At 45.4% G+C, this 17,106-nt stretch overlaps 2 protein-coding genes across 2 annotated transcripts in view; both read left to right on the forward strand.

The window, feature by feature from the left end:
- Positions 1-194, forward strand: part of LOC147300656 (uncharacterized) — a 423,782-nt gene extending 423,588 nt beyond the window's left edge. The window contains exon 16 of the mRNA XM_086284979.1: positions 1-194. This exon is cut by the window's left edge and continues 632 nt beyond it. The gene's annotated coding sequence lies outside the window, so the exon portion shown is untranslated.
- LOC147300668 (NACHT, LRR and PYD domains-containing protein 12-like) overlaps positions 1-17,106 on the forward strand; it is a 355,313-nt gene that overhangs the window by 90,118 nt on the left and 248,089 nt on the right. The gene's annotated exons all lie outside the window — the stretch shown is intronic.

The raw sequence follows: 17,106 nt of genomic DNA on the forward strand, positions 1-17,106 counted from the left end.
AACACGTTTTCAGATTCATGGATTCAATCAGTTGATGTTTGAAACTCTTCTAAATGATTCCTTGTAAACTTCTTCAGTCACAAACAAACAGGAAGTGATGTCACATGTGTTCCTGTCCACACAGCAGAATGAGTCTATTGCTGACAGTGATGTACAAACAGAGTGAGCATTTCTGAGGCCCAAAATAAACTGAGTAGTTCACTGAATGAACAATGGACTGTGAGCTCAGTTCCTTCATCATTAGTATGGATTATATATGTATATGTATTATATTAGTATCATATATATCAGGTGCTGCTGCTTTCAGTCATTGTGCAAATGTGCTGTTTGTAAGCTTGTAAAGCTGCAGTCAGCTGAGACTGAAGAAGTCACCTGATCAGTGAGCAAACGTTTCTGAAAACGTCCAGATGAACAGAATCAACCTTTTGGGATCAGCCAGCAATGCAGCATCATTGTTGTTCAGCTTCAGAGGTTTGCAGGAATGAACTGATGACCAGAAACAGCTGCAAAGTCCAAGAAAATACCAGCTGGAGTTCAGCTGCATTTGAAGAAGTCAAAGAAAAGTAAGGATGGCAAAGGGCGACGTTTTCTTCCAAAGAGCTGCAAACATGGTCGACGCCTCATTAGAAGAATCATCTGGACATTTGTGAGGAACTCTAACCAAGAAAGCAACGTCACACAGATCCAACAGACAGTTTCCATGACTGCAAGTGTTGAGTGGAAAAATGCTACATTGCATTATTGCATCCTCTCACCACAGGAGGCGCTGTTGGCACCACTGATTGCTGATCAGCTGTTCTCTGATGATCTGATTGATACTGTGAATAACGGGACTCACTGAACTCTGTGACACAGTGAAGATTACAGAGTTTAACTTCACCCTTTAAGACTGACCACAGAACCAAGTCCGCCAGAGCTTTTGTTATATTTTTACATGCTGTGGAGCCATTTGTGGGAGCATTTCAAGTTGCTATACATCAATACAACTGTTATAGCCCTAATTTTAATAATATGTATGCATTAAGTCCATAGTAACTACATAAACTGCAAAAACAACCTCTGCTCATCCATCTCTGTGTGTATCAGGATACATTTGGTTCATAATACACAGAAAAATCAGAGTTATTACCTGTAATAAATGTGAAAGATTCCTGCAGTGATAACCAGGCAGGACTGAAACACATCCAAGCTGTCACCACGGTAACAGCACCGCCCATCCACAGGTGAGGGGAGGAGCAAAAAGAGGGACTTTGACCATTTTATACTAAAAACACTCAACTAATGTTTCTAATATGAAACAAATAAGCCCACATTAATGTGAGCGTTTATTAAATAATAATAATGATGATTTCCTCCTGATCTCATTTCCACAGCAGAGAAAACTGTGGTGTATATTGAGGTGGAGGGTGTGGTCTGTGGCTCAGGTGTAGAGTGAGGGTGGGGTGCACCACAGCAGCATGCTGGGACTGCTGAGGGTGGAGGAGGGAGTGATGATGACATCAGAGCTGCAGCACAGAGACCAGTGAACACACAGTCTGTTCATCTTTGCATAGATACAATATACAGCACAATATTGAATGACAGACACGCTGTGGGAGCTTCCACAGATACACTGACGTCAGCATCCAGAGTCCTCCTGCTGCTCCCCCCTCAGAGCCCCGTGATCAGCACCAACACATTCAGTTAGATGACAGAGTCCAGCTGCAGCTAGAATCAGCTCCCCTCTGTGAACAACAGCACAGCGTCAGTGTTTCACACTCAGTGAAAGGAGGAAACAGCAGAAGAACACCATGTGTGCTACGTTTCCCAGGACACACTACAAACTGCACAAATACAGAGCAGCACGTGGAAGGACCTGGAGCTGCATTTACAGAGCTGCAGACAGCGTGATGTCCTGTATGGACAGGTGGAAGGAACCAAGTCCTCAGCTGGAACACTCGTGTTTGTCCACAGACAGGAAACACAGCAGGAAACTTCCTCACAGAAGTGCAGCTCATGGATAACACACTTCCTGTCAGTCAGAATGAGGCTGCAGCCAAACACAGAAAGGTGTTTTTGTCCAGATGAGCCCAGAGAAGAAACACGAGTGTTCACAGACATCAGAAGCTCAGAGAGGTGAAACATGAGGTTGGAGTCCTCGTCAGCATCCAGAAGAGCTGCTGTGAAACCCTGAGTACTCATGACAGACTCTGATGGCACAAACACATCATGATTCAAACAGAAAGACAAACATGGAGCTCCTGATCCTCCTGCATGAGAACAAGCTGACATGAGCGCTGTGTCTGAGAGTGTCTCCCTGTCACAGTGACAATAACACAGCTGCTGCTCACAGTCATTAAACTGACCTGAGGTCAGCTGTGCTCCTTACATATGAACCATGTGACCTCACATCAGTGCTGTGGATGACTGTAGTCATAGAAGAGTAGAGCTGTAGCAGGTGGTGTGAGGAGGAGGTGGTGTATTCTAGTTAACGCAGTACTGAAACACTCCAGCAGAGGGCGCTGTTAAGTCCTTATTGTAACACAGTTACTGTGTGCAGTTAGACTTCATACATAATCTGCACTTATTTCCATGCTGTCAGTAAATGATTGGTTTCTATTGATTCTACTTCCTGTTGACTCGTTTGATGACAGTGAAACAATCACAGCTGATTGTGTGATGATGTAAACTGTCACTGTTACATTCAGTGTGTGTGACATAATGTTAGTGCAGGCTGATAACAGCCTGGTTCTGTTAGAAACACATGAACGTGTCCATAGATCAGTGTGTGTTTAACATGAGAGCTTCAGCCCTGCTGATGTGTTAAATAAAGACATGCAGGAAAACTGATGAGACTCTGAAATAACTCTTTATATTTATAATGTAACTCTGCATCAAAAGAACAACAAAGGATCCCAGACAGGTTTCTGTGAACAAAGACCATTCTGATGTTTCTGTGTTTCTAACACTTTGACATTATTAGTAAACAGACTGCAGTGAGCAGCATTTATAAAGAGCTTCTATATAAAGATATGACAGCTGTTTGACAAGTTTATCACTCTGTGTTTGGACCTGATCAGTCCAGCTGTTTACTTGAAACATCTTCATTTACCTGTTCTGTTATATTCATGTTCTTGTCTCTGTTGAAAACACATTTTAATGTCCCTCAGATTTTTCTCCCAGATGAATAAATATAAAAATGACACAAACTGACTGCAGCTACTTTTTGTCCTTTCTGTCAAAAACCTTCATGTGACTCATGAGAGACACGTTTCAGCTGTTTGTGACAGATCAGAGGCCAACAAGTCATTTATAACACTTTCCATCATTGTTTAAAGTTCTCAGTGTTTCTGTGTTGCTGCGTATAGGATCTCCCAGCATCATCACTGTGCTGTCCAATCATTGTGTGCGAGGTTACCCTTATAGTGCGATGTGTGTTTGCACAAAGAGAAGCATGTGTGTCAAATATAAATAAGCACAGAACAGAAACAGCTGCTGGTTTCTTCTGTTTAGAGTCAAGTTAGTGTTTTGTGTCTTTGTTTGAGGCCTGATGTCGAGCAGAGGTGTGTGTAACTGCACTGCTCTGTTATATGTGTGAAGTGTGTGCTTCTCTTCAGCATCATCTTTGTCACTGCTGATTCCTTTGTGTCATCATGTGTTGAGAAGAGAGAACAGTTATAACGGAGGAGCAAAAGGAAGCCCTGAAATCTGCATCAACAAGGAAGTGTTGGCTCACCAGTGATCCCAGCAGAGCCACTGGTTTGGCTCCAGTTGTTCTAGATTCAATGATGTTGTTGCTACAGATACATGTCAGCATCTTTATTGAATTTAATATGAAGCAGAAATGGTGTCATTAGGAGAAGAAGAGGAGAACAAGTCCGGCGAGGAGGCAGCAGCTCTTAAAGATGAAACAGCAGCTCAGCCCTGAGCTCAGAGAGCTGCACATGAAAAAGCTCCTCAAGCAGATCCTGTCAGAGGTTTGTCATCAACAGGAGGAACTGTTCACATCATAGGATGAAGATGCTGTCAGCTGGATGAAGAAGGTTATTTAATGCAAACGTTCACACTGAAGTCAAATTGTTGTCGTGTTGAACAGATTCATGTACTGATCGTCTCCAGAATGTTAGAAGAGCTTCAATGAATCATTAGAAACAACTTACAGCTGCACAGCTGTGTCAAACACATCTGTGTGTCATTGTGGGATTGTTGTGTTTCTACATGTGACACACGTCTAAAACATGCACACAATCTGAACACAAACAGGGACTCATGTGTTCCCACAGCCAGATGCTGAGAGCCATTTCCTTGTAGTCCTGTGTCTACATACATGAACCATTAGATGTTATTGGAATGATTGTCAGCTCTGATAGTTTCATGTGTGTTTAGCTGGACGCTGTTTGATCCTCGACATGTTTAAAGGTGTCCAGTCCTGAGACACTGGGGCTGGAAACAGCTGTGAGGTCATTGGACTGTCACACAGACAGAAGTGCATGAAGTGAGCAGCCGAGGAGCCGCTGATGTTTTGGATTCAACAGCATTTGAAAGGTCGACACAGACACATTTGCACACAGAAAGCTGAATCTGTCATATGCCACAGTGAACTCACTGTTCAGTGTTTTTCAGGAAGCTTCTTAACTGCCTCTGCTGCCAAACAAGCAGCTGATGTCCTTGAGAAGAAGCTGAAGAAGTCTTCAACAACAAATACAGGAAGTGGACTTTCAAATACTAGATTCACTTTAGACTCACAGAGAAATGACTCAACCAGCTGTGTTTGACTCTATGAAAGGTCAGTGTGTGTCTGCACACAGACTGTTGTGTTGGACTGTTATTCAGTTGTCTGCTGAATGTTTTCAAATGTCTGCATCTCAGCTGTGATGAGGCTGGGGGTCATGGGAGGCCACCGTAGCAGCCTCTTCAACATCATGACATCATCATAAATGCTGCTGGACTGTCTGATGGGCTGACGGTGAAAAAGCCGTCGGGAAGGAAACAGAAGACATTTCAGAGGCTGCAGCAGATTTCTTTGATTCGGGGCCTTTTTCAGCTTTATTGGACAGAGCAGTGAAGATAAGTGACAGCAAAGCAGAGAGAAAGGGGGCGTGGCCCGGGTCAAAGCCAGGCCAGCTGCTCTCCACCTCGTGGTCACCTGCTCATCCTAGTGAGCTCCACCAGCAGCCCTTTCACACACTTTACACTGTCAAACACTGTGTGTGGACCTCAGCTAACAACAGGCTACATTTAAGTCTGGACTACATGCTTTTATATTGTTTTTATTCCATCAGCAGCTCAACATCATGAGCAGCTTTGACATAAAGACATCAAACTCAAGCTGACTTTAAACTACTTTTAATACAGGGGCTCAAAAACAACAACATCTTTATTATATATCAGGACACAAAGTCATTTCATCTCAAAGGGAAACAGCTTTATTTGGAATAACCAGCACTATCAACTGGTTTGGGATCTCCACCAGTTTCATGTCTTTGCAGCTTCTCCAACAAAGTTCCTGTAAAATCAGCATGTTTGTCTTTATTGGTTTGATAGTGATTGATTATTCAGTCCCAATCTGCTGTCATCTAAAGAACAAAATGATGTTTCTATGAGTCACAAAGCTCCAGATGTTGTCGGCTTCACAAAGAAAACAAAGAACTTAAACACAAAGTGTTTGGAGCCAAAATGTTCCCAAGCTGCTCTTTTTGAAATGGCAGAGGTACAGTGGTGTCTAACAGCACACTGTGGAAGGCAAACATGTTATTGTTGGATGAAACTTCATGAATCCTTTGTAGATTTGAGCTGTTGGAGCCTTTCTTTTCTCTTCAGGTGTACAGATGCTGAGGAGGCAGGTGAAGCAGGTGGAGCTGTTGTGATGCTGGCAGAGGGTGTGTCTTAGTAACTCTGTGAGGCAGAACTGGATCCAACATTGTGGATGTGTTGATGTTGGAGCCATTAAGAGTCTCTGGCCACACTGTAGGATTTCCCTTTGATCCACTGTGGGGGCATTTTGGAGTCTGTCAGTGAAACTCTTCATGTTTGTGTTTGACTCCAGTTTATAGAAACAGAGAAATGTGTCATGCTTTTGTTCGGCCTCCACAAATACACACATTTGTTCATTGGTTGGACTTTTTGGAAGGAGACACATTGAAAACCATGTTAATAAGATCTTGTTGTTTCCTGTGGATCCGACACAGAGAGTGGACTTCAGACAGAAAGCGTGGAAGAGATTTTAGAGGCCGTGTGTGGCAACAGGAAGTTTCTGTGTGTTTGCTGATCTTACATGTGGAAAACAACACGTGATGTTTGTGAAGTTCTACAATGATCATTGTTCTCACAGCATTTTGAGTGGGAACAGTTCAAACTGGGAGTAGTGGGAGTTGTTTACTGATTGAAACAAGCTGAATGTTTCTGTGACGATGAAGATCAGCAGCTCAGCTGATCAATGAACTGACATCTATCAGTCGTTTCATGAGATGAAGTCATCAGCAGACATTTGTTCTGACTGTGTGATGAATGTCAGAACGTCAGGGCTCTGCTTTAGTCACTGCTTGATGATCATTGGCTCATTGTTGAATCCAGGGCCCAGTCTGACCTCTGACCTTTGCTGCAGGTCTTCTGTGTTATCTCCACTTTCATGTCTGATCTTCTGCTGTATCGTCCAAAATAAACATCTGGATCATTTCCAACACTTCAGCAGATCTTTAGTTTGGGCAGTGCAGCACAAAATAACACATATTGTACTATACTGCCCACTTCCTGATCTTATTGGATCTGTGTGTGAGGTTGGTGAAGGAAACACATGTTTACTGAGTGAGTCGCTGCCATTAGGAACTAGTTTTTATATCACAGCCTGGAAATCACACAGGACCATTTCTGGAAGTGAAAAGTCGTCATTGGAGGAAAATGATTGTGTAGTTTGTGCGACTGAAGAATTGTCCCAACTACATGTGCTGCTGACCTTTGACCTTTCCTTTAGGTGCACAGAGGAGTCTGTGGAAACATCCAGAACTGAGGCAGTGCTACAGATGCTTCAAATAAAGTGGTGTATTATCCATGTTTTCTATGGATCACATCCAGTATCCTGATCTAACGAGCCCCCTTTTTGTGGATTTTAGAGCCTCTGACTTTTGCTGCGTCTCATTTCAAGCACAAGAGCAAGAAGTGGATGAAGAAATGGGGCGAGTGGGGTCAGTGTGGTGCACGTCAGCTGTGCTCACACATGCTTTCACAAAGAACATGTGTGTTCATCGGCAGCATTAAGGCGCACTTTAGTCTTCATAATAATAAAGTATTCTGACTTTATTCTTCTGAATCCTCACAGTCATGTTGCAGCTCTGCTCTGCTTTAAGAAAATGTTCTACCAGGATGTTACTTTCCTAAACGTGTTCTCCAAATGTTCCAAAGACTTTGTTCTTGTCAGAGGTAGTGTCGTGGATGAGAGAAGGAGGACCCAAACGCTGGACTCACAGGCAGGTAGGTGAAGGTGGATGTTTATTGCCGAAGGAGTGAGCAAACAGTACAGAGGGAGGAAATGGCTGGCTGACTGAATGAATGAATGAATGACCAAAGGACTGACTGACTGAACATACAGACGACATAGACATCAGACGTACATCATCAATGACCCGACACTGAATGGGTAGAACAGAGGGCTTAAATACACAGACTGGTGATAATGATGATAATGAGAGAACGGTGAGTACACAGCTGAACATAATGAACTAATGATAATGGGAAGAGGACTGAACATAATGCACACAGACCAAGGCTAACACAATAAAACAGGAAGTGGAACAGGCAGTAGATAAACAGTGAACGTGAACTGAAAATACTGGGTCACCGACCCAGGAACCCTGACAGTACCCCCCCCTTCAAAGGCCGGCACCCGACGGCCAAAAGAAAAAGAACCAGAACAGGGCGGGCGGAGGGGGCCCAGGACGGAGGGACGGAGTCCACACAGAGACAGTTCAGGTGGGTGGCCACGTGGCCCGAGGCCGAGACGAGACAGGTCAGGTGGGCGGCCACGTGGAAGGCAGCAGCGACCACTGAGCCGGTCCGGTAGGTGGCTGCGGCGGTCGAGACGAGACTGTTCCGGTGGACCGACCGTGCGGAAGGCAACGGCGGCGGCGAAGGAGACGACGGAGCAGTTCAGGGGGCCGACCGCGTGGAAGGCAGCGGCGGCTCTCCAGTGTTAGGCGTGCTGGCCACGGCCCGGTGGGCACAGGACCAGACGAGGCCGGCCCAGGCAACGACGGGGCCGGACCAGGCGAAGCACAGGCTGGAGCTGCAGCAGGTGAAACAAAAGCCAAAGTCGAGGCTGGGCCAGACGAGGACGAAGACTCTGAGGCTGGGCCAGACGAGGACGGAGGCTCTGAGGCTGGGCCAGACGAGGACGGAGGCTCTGAGGCTGGAGCCGGACCAGGCGGAGCAGAAGCAGAGGCCGACGCCAGACCAGGCGACGTTGAAGGCGATGCAGAGGCCGGGCCGGGCGTGGGTGCAGCTGAGGCAGAGGCCGGGCGTGGGTGCAGCTGAGGCAGAGGCCGGGCCGGGCGTGGGTGCAGCTGAGGCAGAGGCCTGACCAGGCGTGGGTGCAGCTGAGGCAGAGGCCTGACCAGGCGAAGTTGAAGCCTCTGGCTGGAGACAGGCCGGGCCAGCGGGTGCGGAAACCCCTGGCTGAGGAGCGGCCGGGCCAGCGGGTGCGGAAACCCCTGGCTGAGAAGCAGGAGAGCTCACAGCTGGCTCTGGATGCTGTGGCTGCAGGTCCGGGAACCGAACAGGATGGTGGACAGGCGACTGGGAAACAGGAGGCGACTGGACTGACTGGACAGGGGACTGAGCTACAGGAGGTGACTGGGGGACAGGAGCAGACTGGACTGACTGGACAGGGGACTGAGCTACAGGAGGTGACTGGAGGACAGGAGGGGACTGAGCTACAGGAGGTGACTGGACTAGAGGTGAGTGAACTGACTGGAGGGCAGCAGGAGACTGGACAGCAGGTGAGTGAACTGACTGAAGGGAAAGCTGAACAGCAGGTGAGGGAACTGACTGGAGTGGAGATGCTAAGGGAGGAACAGAGGCAGGCGTGGCTGACGACGGAGCTGAGGTTGGTGTGGCTGATGGCTGAGCTACAGACTGGGCTAGACAGGGAGATAAAGCTACAGCCTGGGCTAGTAAAGCTGGTGCCTGAGCAGGGGACACTTCAGCCAGCCTAACCAGGGATAAAGCTAGTGCGTGAAAGGCTGGATCAGGTGGTGGATGAAGTGGTGGACTGATTGGCTCTTCCGTGCTTCCAGAGCGTGAGGGCACTGGCTGGAGAGCCTCAGCTGAGTCTCTAGGGGGGTCAGGCCGGATCCTGGCCGCCCTCAGCCTAGGTGCTGGGACAGGCACGGGAGGTGGCTGGACACTAGTGATGTGACGTTCTGTATCGGGGCTTCGAAGCGTGTGTCGAGTAATGGAGGGGGCGTTTCCGCGAAGCGCGTATCGAGGCTTGCTTCATTTATGGGAGGAGCTGAAAATGATGACGTCCGAAGCCTCGCTGCCCGGCTGTACCACGTGACTGGTTCATGAAGCGGTTCGAACTTTGCCGCAAATAATCATTTTCCACACTGCCAGTATAAATATACACAGTACACTGCATCACTACACTATAGATGTTTTACACACTCCTTTTGTTGTTGACATATACAGGCTGTGTGCCAAATGCCACACTCTTCAAATTCATGCCAACTAATATTTTTACGTCCAGTAGGTGTCCTGCTAGAGCAAATGAAGCTTCAAGAAGCTTCGCGTTGGGGTGAACCAATTGGATGAAAAGCATCAGTGCTTCATGAGGCTTCATCTGCCCATCACTACTGGACACCAGTCACCCCCACCCGAGGAACAGAGGTGGGTGTGGAGGTATACGGGGTCACAGCTGCCCTCGTCCTGGGTGCGGGCACAGGTGTGGGTGTCGGCTGACTGACAGGAGTGGAAATGATGACTGGGCGAGTGATACCGACAGGTCTATCTGGATTTATTCTGGTCCTTCTGCCACCACTATTTACAGTCTTTGACTGAACAGTCTTTGGGGGAGCAGAGCAGAAAAAATCTTCCCAGTCCACTTCATCCTCTAGGAGGGAAACATCCCATGAATCAGAAAAGAGTCTATTGTGTGTTTTAAGTGAATAATCAGATGGTGAGTGCGAAAAACAGTCACTGGAGCTCACCATCGGGAGTTGCTGGAAATAGTCCTTGTTATGGCGACGTGTGCGCCGCTTTCTCCGGGAAGAGGCAGTGGGCGGGGTACACAGCCGAGCCTCTGGCACGGGAGCCTCCATTGAGCCGAGGTGGGAGGCGGAGCCACCGTGCCATGGCGAGGTTGAAGGTCCGGTGAGTAAAATGGCTGGTGGGCGAGCGAGGAGCGGAGCAGCGGAAGAGCGAGCGGCCGAAGCCTGGCCTGTGACGCCCACTCTCCGCGGCGAATGCTCCGATGCAGGTGAGGCAGCAGGTGGAGGACCGCGGCGTCTCCGAGGCCCGCCCAGAGCCAGGCGAGTCCCCTCAAAGACGTGCTCCCTCTCTGAGAAGAGCCGCTGTTTCCACCTGAGCTTCTCTGCCCAAATGGAGAGCGCTACGTCCTGCCGCTCGAAAAGGTCCGAGTCCGCTGGGTCCACAACGCGTGGTCGGGTCATTGTGTCAGAGGTAGTGTCGTGGATGAGAGAAGGAGGACCCAAACGCTGGACTCACAGGCAGGTAGGTGAAGGTGGATGTTTATTGCCGAAGGAGCAAGCAAACAGTACAGAGGGAGGAAATGGCTGGCTGACTGAATGAATGAATGACCAAAGGACTGACTGACTGACTGACTGACTGACTGACTGACTGACTGACTGACTGACTGAACATACAGACGACATAGACATCAGGCGTACATCATCAATGACCCGACACTGAATGGGTAGAACAGAGGGCTTAAATACACAGACTGGTGATAATGATGATAATGAGAGACCGGTGAGTACACAGCTGAACATAATGAACTAATGATAATGGGAAGAGGACTGAACATAATGCACACAGACCAAGGCTAACACAATAAAACAGGAAGTGGAAAAGGCAGTAGATAAACAGTGAACGTGAACTGAAAATACTGGGTCACCGACCCAGGAACCCTGACAGTTCTAAGTAGTTCTACATGATGAAACATCCACACTAAGTTTAAGAAGGACACACAAACACCATCTGTCCTTTCATCATGTGTACAAACGTGTTCAGATGTCAAATGTACCGTGAATGGATGCAAATGTGGATCATTCCAATAAAATGAGACAGTTTTGTAAGTGGATCACAGTTTGAAGTTCATTGAAACCTATAAGAACATGTTATTCAAACCAATTTTATCCAACAGGAAGAAGCATCAGGGGAACAGGAAACATTCAAACATGTTTACTGTAAGAACTGCACAAAGGAAGGAAACACAATCCTACACACGAGCACTTTAAAATGGACATTTAGCTTTTCAAACATCAGGGAGCTGCAATAACAACACTGTGCCCATTCTGATCAGACTGAAAGATTTATAGAGATTTATCCATGTGCTGGAAAAGGATTTGATATCAACATAGATGCAGATTAGCAGGAGCATTTTCTTCATATTGATTTAGAGTTCAGTACCAGGAATATGTAGAATTAACATCTGTGTGCATGACGAGTGATGAAAATTCAAAGTCAGGCTTTCAGAGGATGTCAGAATTGGTGTCTCTATCTGTGACTGTCCCAGAGGAACCTGCCTGAGGGATTATTACAGATCTGTCTATATAGAAAGACTTGCATTGATTCACAGTGTACAATTCTTTCTAATCTATTAACATCTTCCTCCAAATCCTGTTTCTGCTGTTTAATGACATATGTCTGAATACAGACAGTGGAAAAATGTCAGTCCTAGTCTTACTGGATCTCAGTGCAGCATTTGATACAGTTGACCACAACATATTACTCAAACGACTGGAGAACTGGACAGGTCTTTCAGGAACTGTACTAAACTGGTTCAAAACATACTTAGAAAACAGGAAATACTTTGTATCAATAGGTAACTTCACATCTGAGCAGACAAGTATCACATGTGGAGTTCCCCAAGGTTCCATCTTGGGACCCTTTCTGTTTAACATTTACATGCTCCCACTGGCACAGATTATAAAGAACAACAAAATAAACTGTCATAGCTATGCAGATGACACACAAATATATATCACAATGTCACCAGGAGACCAAGGCCCCGTACAATTTTCTCCAGCTAAACAAAACAAAACTGAGGTAATAGTCTTTGGCGCCAAAGAAAAACGATTACAGGTCACCAGAGAACTTCAATCTATACATCTAAAAACCACAAACCAGGCGAGACATGTGGGTGTAGTGATGGATGCAGACCTAAACTTAGAAAAACACATTAAGACAATAACAAAATCAGCTTACTATCACCTCAAGAATATTTCAAGGATAAAAGATCTGATGTCTCAACAGGACCTGGAAAAACTAGTCCATGCATTCATCTTTAGTAGGCTTGACTACTGTAACAGCATCTTTACAGGTCTACCTAAAACATCAGTCAGACAACTACAGCTCATTCAGAACTCTGCTGCTCGAGTCCTCACTAAGACCAAAAAAGTGGACCACATCAGTCCAGCTCTGAGGTCCTTACACTGGCTGCCTGTCCGTCAGAGGATAGACTTTAAAGTTCTGATGCTGGTCTATAAAGCTCTGAATGGTTTAGGACCAAAATACATCAGTGACCTCCTGACCCAGTATGAACCTTCCAGATCCCTCAGGTCATCTGGATCCGGTCTTTTATCAGTTCCCAGAGTCAGAACCAGACACGGAGAAGCTGCATTCAGCTTTTATGCTCCTTATATCTGGAACAAACTCCCAGAAAGCCTCAGATTCGCTGAAACACTAAGTTTATTTAAATCCAGGTTGAAGACTCACCTGTTCTCAGCTGCATTTGAATAAAGCACCAAATCCACACTTTTAAGCTTAAATTTCAAAACTTACATTTAACTACTGATTTTATCTACTGTTCTGATCTGTTTTGATTTTATATACTGTTTTGTTTGTTTGTTTGTTAATTAGTTAGTTAGTTTGTTTGCTTGTTTTAATCAATTTTAAATCATGCTTTTTATTTGTTTTTGTTTCTAATGTCTCTGTAAAGCACTTTGAATCACCTTGTTGTTGAATTGTGCTATACAAATAAACTTGCCTTGCCTTGCCATCAGAAGGGCTCAAACCTCCTGCTGTTTCTACTGGACCATAAATTCTACTTTATGATCATCTTCAAAAATAAAAACGTGAGTTTATTTGTGAACTCTGTGAAATGTGTCTGATGTTTAGTTTGAACCAATCCTGTGTCAGCCGCAGCCACATCATTGCCACACATACAAATGGGTGTGTTCCTGTTTAGACCTGCTGGCTGTCAATGGGCTTCATTCCTTTTCATTTCAGCCATTTCCGGTGGTCGGCTGTGATCTAAACTCAACATGGCTCCTGTGTTAGAAGAGCCTCTGATTTTAAACTTTGCACATTTAATAGTTTCTTTCCAACACTGTGGAGCTACCAGCCCAGTATATGTAGCCACAGTAGATGGAGTTATCAAGCTGACTGACAAACATCAGGACTCATGTGATCCCTACATGTGGACCTTTCACAGATGGATCCAAGTGCAGATTCAACTCTGCATTACATTTGACTTCAGCTGTTACACACTTTCTAGCTGTGTCACTTCCTGCTTTTTGGATCAGATAGTTTATTCATGTCCACAAATGTTTGGCTGCATGTTTGTATCATCTATATTTCCAGTCTTCATACAGCCGATATTTCATGTGAACTCCAACCTGCCAGCTGCCATGTTTTCAGGGTTCATTCAGTGTTGAAATGTAGGACAAACAGCAGCACATGTTCTCTAAATGTTTGCTGCAGTCATTTTAAATGAAGCTGATACTACATGAGACATTTTCCATATTTACTGTCTTTGAACAGAGAATAATAAAGCCAGCAAACATATACAGGCTGTGCAAATACAAACTTCTGTGGTGCATTTGATGACCTGCAGAGGAGAACAAGTCGGGCTTTTCAGCCCTAACACAACCTCTTTGTTCTCAATACTACAAAACCTTCAAAGGCTGATATGCAAGTTTGCATGAATCACCAACACAGTTGTGTTTGTTTCTAGTATAATTATAAATAAGCTGATCAGATATCTGCTGACTGATTAGATCCAGTATCTATTACAGATGAACTGGATATCACAGCGCATGTTGTTAATCCGTCATATCAAACTAAACCGTGTTGCTGGTGTAAATATCCTCCAATAAAGTCAGATGAGGGCTGCTGTTGCCAGGTAACGATGATGTCACACTGGATCTTCTGATCTTTAGCATCGTAGCGCTCGGAGTCTGATGTTGGCTCATGTGTTGTTAAACACCAACATGACGTTCTACTAGTCAAGGCCTCAGCTTATTATATACCTATTATATTCTAGTATCAAATACACAATTTTCAAATGGAGGCCTTATAACAGATTATATAGTTCTCTTCCAAGATGGTTGCTGGCATCCACCAGTAACCTTTCAAAACAAAATGTCTAATTTCACTGCATTGACAGTAGGTAAAGAATTAAACTGACATTACTCCTCCACTGAATCTACATAAATCAACAGTTAAATAATGTCAGTTCTTCCGTGTTCTCTGGAATCAATCACAGCAAAGAAATTAGACTGTTTCTTTTGAAAAATGTTGGGAAAGAACAAATCAAGATCAAAAATCAAGATTCAGTTAAACAACAATTATAACTAAACAATTTGAGATAATGTTAGTTTCCATTAACATTAAATTAGGTTACTGAATTGGCAAACACCTTCCTATTAACATTACCCATTTTACCCCAATAACTAAAGAAATTAGCACTTGCAGGTCAAAACCTTTATTCAAGAGATGCAAAAATAACATTGATACAGTGACTGTCAAAAATTACAGCACTGATCATACTGTGACATGTTGGTTCAAAACAGCACACTTAGAAATATTCAACGTTCTTTACTTCAGCTGAATGAAACTGAAAACACCATTTCACACGACCCATATGGGATATTTAGACTGTATAACTGTTCACTCTACATCTCTTCACTAGTAAAAGAAAGAAAAAATACAAAGAGAAATTTAAAAATGCTGCCAAAGTGCTGCACAGAGCAAAAGGAAAAATAAACAACAACAAAAAAATGGCCCTGTCCTCATGGCAGTTGCAGTGTATATAAAAATGAACCCTGCGATCTGTTCCTGGAATTGAGCTTCAAAAATGCAGCAGAACAAGTGTGAGATTTAAATGTCTTCTCACCTAGAGCTGATCAACTTAAGATAAGATAAGATAAGATAAGATAAGATAAGATAAGATAAGATAAGATAAGATAGAACTTTATTAATCCCTCGGGTGGGTTCCTCTGGGAAATTCGATTTCCAAAAAAGCACAGCACCGACAGAAGTTACAGAGTTATACACACACACATATATATAAATACAGAGACAATATAAATAAAATATACGAAGGGGATAAATAGAATAAATAGGAATAAAAAATAAAAATACAAGTGAATTGCACATTTCAAGTATTGAGTCTATTGCACTGTTGACTATTTACAAAAGTATTGCACAAGGTATTGTACAGTGAGGTGAAGAGGCACTACAGCTTAGTTGTTCCCCCCTCCTTTGTCCTCCTGTTTCCCCTCCCTCTCCCCTCCAGAGAGGAGTTAAACAGTCTGATGGCGTGTGGGACAAAGGAGTTTTTAAGTCTGTTAGTTCTTGTCTTTGGGAGAAGCAACCTGTCACTGAACAGACTCTTCTGGTTGTTTATGGCCGTGTGCAGAGGATGCCCAGCATTGTCCATAATGTCCATCAGTTTCTTTAATGTCCTTTTCTCTGCCACTGTCACCAGAGTGTCCAGCTTCATGCCGACCACAGAGCTAGCCCTCCTGATCAGTTTCTCCAGCCTGGATGAGTCCTTCTTTGCTGTGCTGCTCCCCCAGCACACCACAGCATAGAAAAGTACTCCAGCAACCACCGACTGGTAAAACATCCTCAGGAGCTTCCTGCAGATGTTAAAAGACCTCAGCCTCCTGAGGAAGTACAGTCGGCTTTGGGCTTTTTTATACAGGTACTCTGTGTTGCATGACCAGTCCAGTTTATTGTCCACCCACAGCCCGAGGTACTTGTACTTGTTGACCACCTCCACCTCCTCCCCCTCTATCTGAACCAGCAGTGGACCTGCTCTAGACCTCCCGAAGTCCACAACCAGTTCCTTAGTCTTTGAGGTGTTGAGTTGCAGGTGGTTTGTGTGACTCCATGCGACAAAGTTCCTCACCAGACTTCTGTACTCCTCTTCCTGATCATCCCAGATACACCCCATGATGGCTGTGTCGTCTGCAAACTTCTGAATGTGGCATAATTCAGAGTTGTAGCAGAAGTCAGAGGTGTACAGGGTGAAGAGAAGAGGGGACAGCACAGTTCCCTGTGGTGCTCCTGTGCTGCTGACCACTGTGTCAGACGTGATGTCCTTCAGCCTGACGTACTGTGGTCTGTCGGTGAGGTAGTCGGAGATCCAAGCCACCAGGCAGGGGTCCACCTCCATCCTGTTCAGTTTTTCCTGAAGCATACAGGGCCGGATGGTATTAAAGGCACTGGAAAAGTCAAGAAACAGGATCCTGACCGTGCCTTTTCCCCCATCCAGGTATGAGTGGGCTCTGTGTAGGAGGTACAGGATGGCATCCTCCACTCCGACACCTGCCTTGTATGCAAACTGTAGTGGGTCCTGGGCATGTTGTACCTGTGGTCGGAGGAGGTTGAGGAAGAGCCGCTCTAGAGTCTTCATAAGATGTGACGTCAGTGCCACCGGTCGGAAGTCATTCAGCTCATTGGGCCGGTTCTTTTTGGGGACCGGGACGATGCAGGATGTCTTCCATAGGGCGGGCACTCTCCCCAGTCGCAGACTGAGGTTGAAGACTCGTTGTAGCGGCTCCCCAAGTTCAGCAGCACACGCCTTTAGCATCCTAGGACACACCTTGTCTGGGCCTGCTGCCTTTCTGGGGCGAAGCTTCCTCAGTTGTCTCCTGACCTGATCCA

This window comes from Aulonocara sp. 'chitande type north' Nkhata Bay, unplaced genomic scaffold, assembly GCF_057382095.1.
Source record: "Aulonocara sp. 'chitande type north' Nkhata Bay isolate Kocher_YH1m ecotype deep benthic unplaced genomic scaffold, A_spYH_male_GT1.1 unmapped_scaffold_20, whole genome shotgun sequence".
Lineage (NCBI taxonomy): Eukaryota > Metazoa > Chordata > Actinopteri > Cichliformes > Cichlidae > Aulonocara > Aulonocara sp. 'chitande type north' Nkhata Bay.